Consider the following 10,112-nt stretch of genomic DNA (forward strand, 5'->3'; position numbering starts at 1 on the left):
TATTTGTGCATTACTGTTTTGTCTCCACGTGTGTTTGTGTGAGGGTGTTGGATTCCCTGGAACTGGGGTTACAGAGAGCTGTGAGCTGCCATGAGGGTGCTCAAATTAAACCTGGGTTCTCTGGAAGAGCAGCCAGTGTTCTTAACCGCGAGCCATCTCTCCAGCCTCACCCCATACAATGTATTTTGATCATATTCTTTTTCCTTGCCTAACTTCCCAGCACTTCCTCACCCCTTTTTAATAATTTTAAAAATGATTTATTTATTTTTATTTTATGTGCATTGGTGTTTTGTCTGTGTGAGGGTGTTGGAGTCAGTAGAACTAGAATCAGTTAAAGACAATTATTAGCTGCCATGTGGGTGCTGGGAATTGAACTCAGGACCTCTGGAGGAGCAGTCAGTGCTCTTAACCACTGAGCCATTTCTCCTGCTCCTCCCACCTCTTACCCGTGTTCTTTCTCTCTCTAAGCAAAGCAAAACAAGACTCAAAATAAAATCAACCAACTAACCAGAAACAAAAACAAAACCACAAAAGTGTACACACACACACACGCACACACACACACACACACACACACACACACACACACACACACACACAAACACCATGGAGTCTGCTTTCTTTTGGCAAACTACTTCCTGGCATAGGGTCTGACTTGGAGTATGGTTGGCACCCCACTGGGAAAACTGATTCCCCTTTCTCAGGAGGTATTAATTGCAAAGAGCATCTTAGTTAAGGGTGGGGCTTTGGACTGATACACATATGAACTTATATAGACTGACAGTGACAGCATACACAGGACCCACACACCTTCAAACCAGCCAAACTCCCTGAAGAGAGGTAGACACAGTCCTACCCCAGCCAAGATGCTTCGAGCATCTTTTATTAATGTCCTTCTCACTTGTTTTTAGTCCAAATATGAAAATAATGAAAGATGATACAATATTTTCCCTCAGAGAAGGCAAAGGAAGTTTTCTTTACTGTTACTGAGTACTGACTGTGCATGGGTGGGAGTATATCTTACAGCACTAAACTGAACCTTAGGATCTCAGCCAGCTTCCCAAACAATGTGCGCAGCCCCAACTCACCTGTGAAAGAGCATTCCTGGAAACGCACTGAGTCAGTTTCCCTCAAGTGACCCGAGACTGCCATACTGCCGAGAAGGGTGCCACCAGATAGATATTCCTCTGGCAAATCATTGCCTTCCACAAGCTGTTCTCAGAGGCTGTCTATCAAATGGAGCTATTGGGCTCCTCAAAATACCACCTCCTCCAACCACATGCACTGGGTGTAATACAAACCCTCTACCCATGAGGCATACCACAGCGCTTTCTACTGATGCTTTTCACTCTCTCTGTCTTCCAGCTCCTGTGCATGTACCCCAGATGCAAATCAGACTGCACGAAACACTGTAGTCACAAAGATTTTAGCAGAGAAAGCAGGCTGTGGGTTTACAGGTTGTGCTGGGGCTGGGGCTATGAAGTGTTTAAACTCTAACAAGCAATTAATAGTCAACACTTTTTCACTCTGCTCCTTCTTGGTTACTATTCAGCCCCAAACAGAACAGCCTCACTGTACTCAGTTCAGGACCAATGACTGGGTATTTGTCTCGGTATAGGTGATGGCATTTGGTGTGGAAGACTCATTGGGTATAATCCGTAACAGGGATAACTGCTTCCTCATCCTAGAAGGCAGATACAAGATTGTTGTCTTTATGAGACAACTTTGTGGCATGCTCTTTGATTTTGAAGATCTTGTACACAGCTTTTGTTTTGTCTTTTTATTCTTTGACTGAAAATAGATTTTTTCACATGCTATATCCTGATTTCATTTCTCCTCACTCCACTCCTCCCACTTCTTCTCTTCTCCTACCCAAACCCACACCCTCTTTCTGTCTCTCATTAGAAGACAAACAGACTTCTATGGGATAATAATAAAATATAATAAGATAAAACAAAAACTAACACATCACAATTGGACAAAACTAACAATTGGAAGAAAAAGAACTCAAGAGAAGGCACATGAAACAGAGACCTCCTCACTCACAAACTCAGGAACCCCATAAAGAAACTAAACTGAACACCATAATATATATATATATATATATGTAAAAGATCTGTGAGATAAAAAATTCATATATACATATATACATACACATATATAATAAAATAGAAATTAAAAATGAGGTAAAGTTAAAAAAATTACCCTGACACTACACTAGAAGACAAGGGACCTCCAAAGATGCCACTGAGTTCTTTTTCTGTTGGCATCTTCTGGTAGACAGCCTACCCTGAAGAACAGTTTGTTTCTCCAGTGAGACTTCCTTGAAGGACACTAAATTTTCATTTGCAGATGGTTATCAATTGGAGATTGCTTTGGGGTTAGGGAAGAGGGCATGTGTTCACTTCTCCTCCCATCTCTACTCCACCTGGTGCAGACCTTTGCAGACCCTGTTCATGCTGCCTTGGTTTCTGAGGTGCTCTATGCATTTATGCTGTTGATGTAGAAGGCTTTGGTCTCTCAGTGTCCTTATCCCCTCTGGCTGGAACGCTCTGTGTGCCTCTTCTTCAGGCTTCCCTGAGCCCTGAGGCGGGGGTTGGATGGTGATATCCTGTTTAGGGTTGAGTTGCACACAATTTTATGCAAATGTACCAGCTTTAGAGAGAATGAATATGATTTTATACATGTTGCTTGTGGTGTCAGTCTGTGGGTATGTGAGATTCTGTCCCTTCCTAATGAACTTTTCTTATGGATGCTGGAACAGAGTTTCCAGTTGGCCTTTGAGGTACACCTTTGTCAACCCACCTTTCTACTTGAAGCTCTGAAAGCCATGCAAGGGCATGGTTCTCTTCCCTGAGATGTTAAATCATGATGTATGACCACATTTGTAGACAGATTCAGAGAAGTTCTGTGAGTTTGACAAAGACTTCAAAGCTTGCTTCCAAGTCTGATATGTTGTCCTTGATTCTCCAGTCTTTCTCTTCTGTTCTCTTCTTAAGAATTCAGGATAGGGAGTAGAGGATAAATATGTCTGCTTCCAAACCTGACATGAGTTCAATCTCTGGGACCCACATGCCAGAAAGAGAGAACACACTCTTGCAAATTGTCTTTTGGCCTCCAAGTCAGTGTGAGCATGCGCGCGCGCACACACACAAACACACACACACACACACACACAAACAGAGAGAGAGAGAGAGGTAGCAAATAATTTAAAATCTCAAGATTAAAATCCAGAAGACCTACAGGATGGAGGGTGAGGTATCTGAAAAGAGAGGTTGTTCACTAGAGACATAGCATCTTCTTCAAAGGGAGAGGCAGCAGCTGTTCAGCTCCTATTAATTTCAGTGAGGCAGTTTCAGGCTAGTATTTCCTGATCTTTGGAGTTTGCTGAGGATACTGAATAATAATTATTTATTTTAAAGCGGTATGTGGGGAATAGGAAAAACTGAGGGTTGTGATTCAGACCCTGGGAAGGCCGCTGGTTAATCTTAATTGCCTCACTGGGGCCTACAGGCCTCTAAAGACTTAGCTCATTAAAACCTCCCCCTCTTGTGAATTTTAAAGGGGGCAATGTCCCTAGGACAGAATCGAAGGGCTCAGTTGTAGGGACGATAGCTGAGGTGGTGATAAAATAGCCACCAGGTTTAAGTTAGCCTGAGAGGGGCAGTGCAGGGGCAGGGGTAGTAATGAATCTCAGCAGCCTCCACAGCTCAAGGGAGAAACCATTTATTATCCAAGTCTCCCACCTTACAGATGAGGTAAGATCCAAAGTAACAAGTGGCTTTCCGTGGCTGGCGGATTATGACAGTGTCACAGAGTACTCACCTCACCTTTGATGCCAATGGAGTTCAGAAAGGGAAGGGCGTTGTCAGTTGTGGGTGAGTAATGGCTCGGTGGCCATTTCAGCTCCCACCGACAAAACCAGAAAACACCAGGCATGGCATGAGGCACTTCTGCAAGGTTCTGCTGTGCCCGTGGTTTGAGTGGAAAGGAGGAACTCAGGCATCTTTAGAGCTGAGTCTTTCTCTGTCCTCCCACTCAAGTAAACATGGCAGCTTGCAAAATAATTTTACCAACATTTTAGTTGCATAAAATTAGGAAACTTGCTAAAAATCTTGGTTTCCTCATTAAGTGTAAAGATTGGCTTAATATCATCCCCCCCCCCCAATTTAGCTTCTGCAATGCCAGAGCAATGATGTGCAAAACAGGGCACACACATCATAGCCAGGCGACAAAGAGTAGAGGCAAAATCAGAGCTGTTGATGATGCACCAAGGGAGACTTCTTGGAGTAGACAAGGGAGCTCTGAGGGTCTACATGAGGTGTCGGTGTGACAACAGGAAGTGGATTGGCTCACTCATCTTTTGCAGGTCAAACAAGCTGACTAAATGCTAGTTGTTTTTGCTAAGAACATGGTAGAACCCCGAAACTCACATCGTGAGAAAGGGACAGACGAGAATGAGATGCTGGATGCTGTTCGCATGGTGAGCTGAGTCCTCTAACAACTAACAGAAAGTTACAAATGCAGAGGAAAAGAGATACATGTACACACATCACAATAATCAGAAAAGAAGCCATCGATTTGAGAATGGGATATGAAATGTGTTGGAGGGAGGTGACCTGGGAAGGGCTAGAGGGAAGAAAAAAATGGGGGAAAGTAATGTAATTATATTTTAATTTAAAAATGCATAAAAACACATCATGAGGAACACTTATGCAAGGATAAAAAGGATAGATAAGGTGAGAACCCATGCTACCAAACCCTGACTTAAGGCCGACTATACCGACGATGGATTTAGTCAGATGATTAACATTTCTCGCTTGAATGTGGCTCTTTTTATTTAAAAAAAAATCAATGATGTAGTTGAATGTCATTTTAAAAAACTGAAAAAAATGTAATTGTGATCTTTGCTTTCAAGAATTTTATTATTTCCAGAGATCATAAATGGTCTTTCTGTTGCTAAAAAAGAAAAAAAAAGAAAAAAAAAAAAACAGCTGTCAAATCTATAAATATAAAGACAACTTAGTCAAGGGGATTGGGAGCATGTGTTACATTTTACAACATAATGGGAGTTAAAGTTTCAGGCCCTGGAAGAACAGCCAATGTCCTTAAACTGAGCCGACTCTCCAGCCTTCAGACTGTGGTGAGCAGGAAGCTTCCAAGTGACTGGAATCCTAGCTGCTTTCCAGGCAATACATATTCGGTCTGTTGATCTTTCTCTCAAGTTTCCAAATAGCATGATTCACCCTTGAAAGTCTGATTTATTTTTTTCTGCAGGATTTATTAGCCTGGTTTTAGTGCTGGAGCCTGTAAAGTACCACATTCTTCCAGAATCTGGTAGGTCCTGCTTTGATAGGCTTAAGGATATTAACAGGAAAATGATAGAAACAATGGGCCAAGGAATGATGGATACATCATCCAGAGCAGGGAAAGGCTGCAGGTGCTGAGGAGACAGGGCTGTATCACTGGTGTGAGATTCCCTGCCAGAGAGTCAAGAAACAGATGACACAAGTAGCTGAAGAAATGACTTTCAGCTTTCCCTCCAAGCGTGAAAGGAGGTACTTATTAGATTTTTGTCTAGTCTTGATAAGACCTAATAGTCAATGGGCACGGCTCATTTGTGCTGAGTCAGCAGTGACTATATTCCCAGGCTGCCTAGTTTTCTAATATGTCGGCTTCAAGTTTTCATGCTGAGTCTTACCTGTCTTATACGTCAAGATTTAAAGTTCTCTTCACTTTTTACTGTTTAATATTATCTTAAATCATCACTTTATTAAGGTTTCTAAGCTTATAGAATCATATTAATGTCAAGCACAGCTATAATAATTTAGCTGTATAAGTTATTTCACTAAGTTAGAAACAATTATTTTTTTCTCTTTGTTTCACTCAGTAACCAGACATTTCTGTGACATTTGTGTGGTCTCATGGAGGAGAATGAATTAATTAATTCATTTAATAATATTTGTTGAGGTCTGTTCATTCTTTTGACCCTGTGTATGGAGGCTGGGCTTTAGCATTTAATGAAACAGATGTTGCTGCATGATCAAGACTAACGGTATAGACAGACAGAAGCCACAAGACCCAGAAATGCAAGAGCTTCCTGATCTTTCTCATGTGGAAGGAAAAGACACCCAACTAAATGTAGAGCTCTGGTCACTAGAGTTTGGAAAGGCAAGTGTAAAATGTGAGTATGGGAGACAGGGTTCTGTGAGTGTCCATTCTGTGCATGTGTTTAATTACCTCAAATGACATAGTTACATATATAATTTATACATGTCAATAAAAACAAAGTCATTAAACCATATAATAAAATATTTGAAGAACTTCATGTAGCATGTTCTTGATATCTTGAAGAATAAATCATGCTGTTCAATCTTTTTTAAGGCCTTGTTTTAATCTGTTTCAGGACAGCTAAACTGATACTCACACAAGTGAATGAAGTGAACTTGTCTGAACAGGTGGCTCAGCTGGTCAAGATTAGAGTTGATCCCCAGGGACAGGGAAAGGACTCTAAATACACCACACCATTCTACGCTGATGGTCATGCAGAGGTCAACTTTGACATCATACACCTGTAAGCATGCATATAAAAAACTCTTAACAATGACACCTCTGATATAGTCACAAAGACCTACTAAATGTGTTTATTACGTTAATAAGTAGCTTTTGATGCATTCGTTTATCCACATGTGAATTGATATTTATTGTTGCATTCATGCTTCTCTATCTTATCCACAACAGTGTCAAAGGTGGAGTCCAAATGGCTTTTTGGTGTCCTTGACTCCTTAGCCTTCTAGTTCATCAGACTTAGCAAGAGAAAAAGAACTGGACAGCTGATCACGAGCAGGGCTTCAGGACTGTGGTTCTGGTCACAGCCACTGACAAAATGGGCAGTGGAGGCTAAAGTGTGATCTCATTCTGGTTAGCTCTGGGTCTTAATGTACACAAAGCAACCTGTCAGGTGAACCGGTGAGAAGCCAAAGAGACTGATAGGGACTAATAATGCTATATTTTACTCTTTATCTTTTTCAAAGAAACTTTAACATTGCCTGTTCCTGGGTTGGATCTTAACATGAGAGCGGGAAGGTAGGAAAGCCGCCATCTCTGCTGCCAGACAGTGAGACATCCTGAGGATTGTGAGAACTGGATGGAGTTCAGGATACAGAGCAGGGTAGCTGGTCAAGCAAAAGGCAATACTGCAATTCCATGATTTCCAGTCTGAAAGGGAAAGAGCTTGATTTAGAGTGTTCCAGGACTGTCTGGAACAATGCTCTGAGCGGTGGTGTTTTTCATGGCAGACATTGGATTGTGTTCTGAAAGGCTACAGGAAGTTTCAACACGAGTTTTAGACAAGGCTTCATCTTGGTGGGTTTCTCTAACTTCCCTCAACTGGAACTCCTTTCTGTCTGCATTTCCATTTTCTACTCCCTCAGTCTCTTCGGCAAGTCCACCATCATCATTCTCTCACAACTGGATGCTCGGCTTTACAGCCCCATGTACTTCTTCCTCTCACACCTCTCCTTCCTGGACCTCTGCTACACCACCAGCACCGTGCCCCAGCTCCTCATCAACCTTCATGGCCTTGACAGGACCATCAGCTATGGAGGGTGTGTGGCCCAGCTGTTCATATCTCTCGCTCTGGGATCCACAGAGTGTGTGCTCCTGGTGGTGAAGGCCTTTGACCGCTACGCTGCTGTGTGCCGCCCACTGCACTACACGACCATCATACACCCCCCCCCCCCGCCTCTCACTAGCTATTGCTTCCTGGATAGGAGGCTTCATGAACTCTCTGATTCAGACAAGCCTCATGATGGTGATGCCTCTGTATGGACACCGACTGAACCATTTCTTCTGTGAGATAGATGCCTGTTCTCCTAAAGTTGGCCTGTGACAACACAGAAGGAACAGAAGCCAAAATGTTTGTGGCCCGAGTTGTAATCCTGCTTTTTCCTGTAACATTAATTCTGGGCACCTGTGCGAACATTGCTCAAGCAGTGCTGAAGACCAAGTCAATGGCAGGATGCAAAAAAGGCTCTGGGGACTTGTGGGTTGCACCTTGTGGTGGTTTCTATGTTTTAGGTGCAGCCACCTACACATACTTACAACCCAAGGACAGCTATTCTGAGAGCAAGGGGAAGTTTGTTGCCCTGTTTTATACCATCGTCACCTCCATGCTCAACCCTCTGATCTATACCCTGAGGAACAAGGATGTGAAGGGGGCTCTGTGGAAGGTGCTAGGAAGAGCTACCAACTTGAGATAGAAATGCAAAGGACCAGCATAATTTGGTTTGATAGTTCTTGGATTACAGACTCATCTTATCCTTGCAAAGCAACTAGTTAGTACAAAACAAGCCTCAACAGACCTCATGGGCTTGATACTTCCTTACTTTGCAGTTGGAAGTAGAGATCTCTTGAAAGGCTTTGTAGTTCGGTGTTGGTAGTCTATATAGAATAAGGAGTAAGGGCTGATTTGTACTGTGGTGCTTGGAAAATGGGTAATGACTCCTCTTGTAGAAAGAGGAGGCAGTTTCAAGGCCATTCTGGGAGGCAGAGAAGCATTATCCCAATGGCAGCTCCTTCCAGAGTCCTAGCATGGTGCCGTGCAGAATGACCTATGACACAGAGTCAAGAGGTGCATTGATGGCTGTCCTCCTAAGTCCTTCGATCCTGCCTGTGTCCACTCACATCCCAGGAGCCCTTTAAGGTTTATTGAAGTGGACACCTTCTGGGATATTTGGAGAACATAAGGAAATAATGATTAATGGTGTATCATGAAGCACATAGAGACCAGATATGAATGTTGCTTTTCTACCTGAGGTAGCATGCGAAGTGTTAGAGAGGCATTCTGTAATGAGGGGTGTCACGGGTTCCTCAGCTGCACGGTGCACCTCAGAAATGCTGCTTGGTGATGGGAAGATAATGTTCATGAAAAAGAAGAGACTGGAGAAACTAGAGAATAAATTAAACATGAGCTTAATCAGTTTACATCACTGCTTTGTTTGGCTCATTTATTTCCCAAGGTGCTAGATCCTTCTGAATTACCTGTTCTTACACCAGAGGTCAAATAGTGTACGTTTACAGAGTTATCTGGTCTGTGGTAACTGTTCTCATTTCTAGAACTCTTACTGTAACTCAAGCCTTATGCCTATAAAACACTCTGTGTTGTTACATTTAGTTATCTCAGTGTGGAATATAGGCTAATACCTACCCCATATTAGTTATATCTATCAACAGACCAAATACCAGATAATTATTTTGTGTTGTTATTTTAAGGTTTCCCAGAAACTAAACAGAAATTCATCCTTTAAATATACCCTCTTTTGCTCTAAATTTTACCCAGCTAGCTGCTACCTAAGATTCTATATTTTATATTTATTTGCTTAGAGAACTAGCCAATATTGTACACGAATAAACATGTTTTCTATGTATTTTGTTTATCAAGGTCTAAATAATTTAAGCATCTTTATAACATAAAAGAAAAAAAAGGTATTTATTTGGATGCAAAATAGAAATTAATAAAATTGTTTTGTGGTTATTATGCTTTATTATTAAGCTTAAAGTGAACATAACAATTTAATTATATTAGTAGAAACATATTTTATATTAAACAAATATGAAGAAGCCACAGGTGTATTTGGGCACACAGTCATCCATGGCTTTCCACAAATTTTATCTTGTGAGAAGGAAATTGCATTTCCATGGAAACCTACACCCTGTAGAATCTTCTCATCCAGGACAGTAGCTAATTGGTCATTAGAGAGCATAAATCCTCAAGCCACCCCAGAGTCAGTTAGGAATTCCCAAGTCTCTCTACTGTGATAGAAGTTGTTAGAGGCAACTTTCTTGCAGTTGGTACAATACTAATGTAACTTTTACCATTTCTTTTTCTGGTTTTATTTTATACTTTGTTAGTTTTTAAAATAAATTAATTGTGTGTATTTAAGATTCACAGAAATATATTATGGGTTCTATAGAAGAAGTAAGGTTACCAGTATCTAAAACAGATGAATGTACCTGTCATCTTACAAGATACTTTTAATCCCTGTTTTGAGTAGAGAAGATCTGATTACTAATAAGTACTTATTGGACACAAGTATCTCACACAGTACAAT

General features: G+C 41.5%; 1 pseudogene across 1 annotated transcript; it reads left to right on the forward strand.

Annotated features, from left to right (window-relative positions):
- Positions 1-4,411: 4,411 nt before the first annotated feature.
- Positions 4,412-8,261, forward strand: LOC308426270 (olfactory receptor 2Y1B-like; annotated as a pseudogene). The gene is made up of 2 exons: positions 4,412-4,483; positions 7,321-8,261. The product of its transcript is annotated as an olfactory receptor 2Y1B-like (transcript).
- Positions 8,262-10,112: the final 1,851 nt, after the last annotated feature.

The sequence above is a fragment of the Micromys minutus genome (genome assembly GCF_963924665.1).
Source record: "Micromys minutus genome assembly, chromosome: 10".
In the NCBI taxonomy this organism is placed as follows: Eukaryota; Metazoa; Chordata; class Mammalia; order Rodentia; family Muridae; genus Micromys; species Micromys minutus.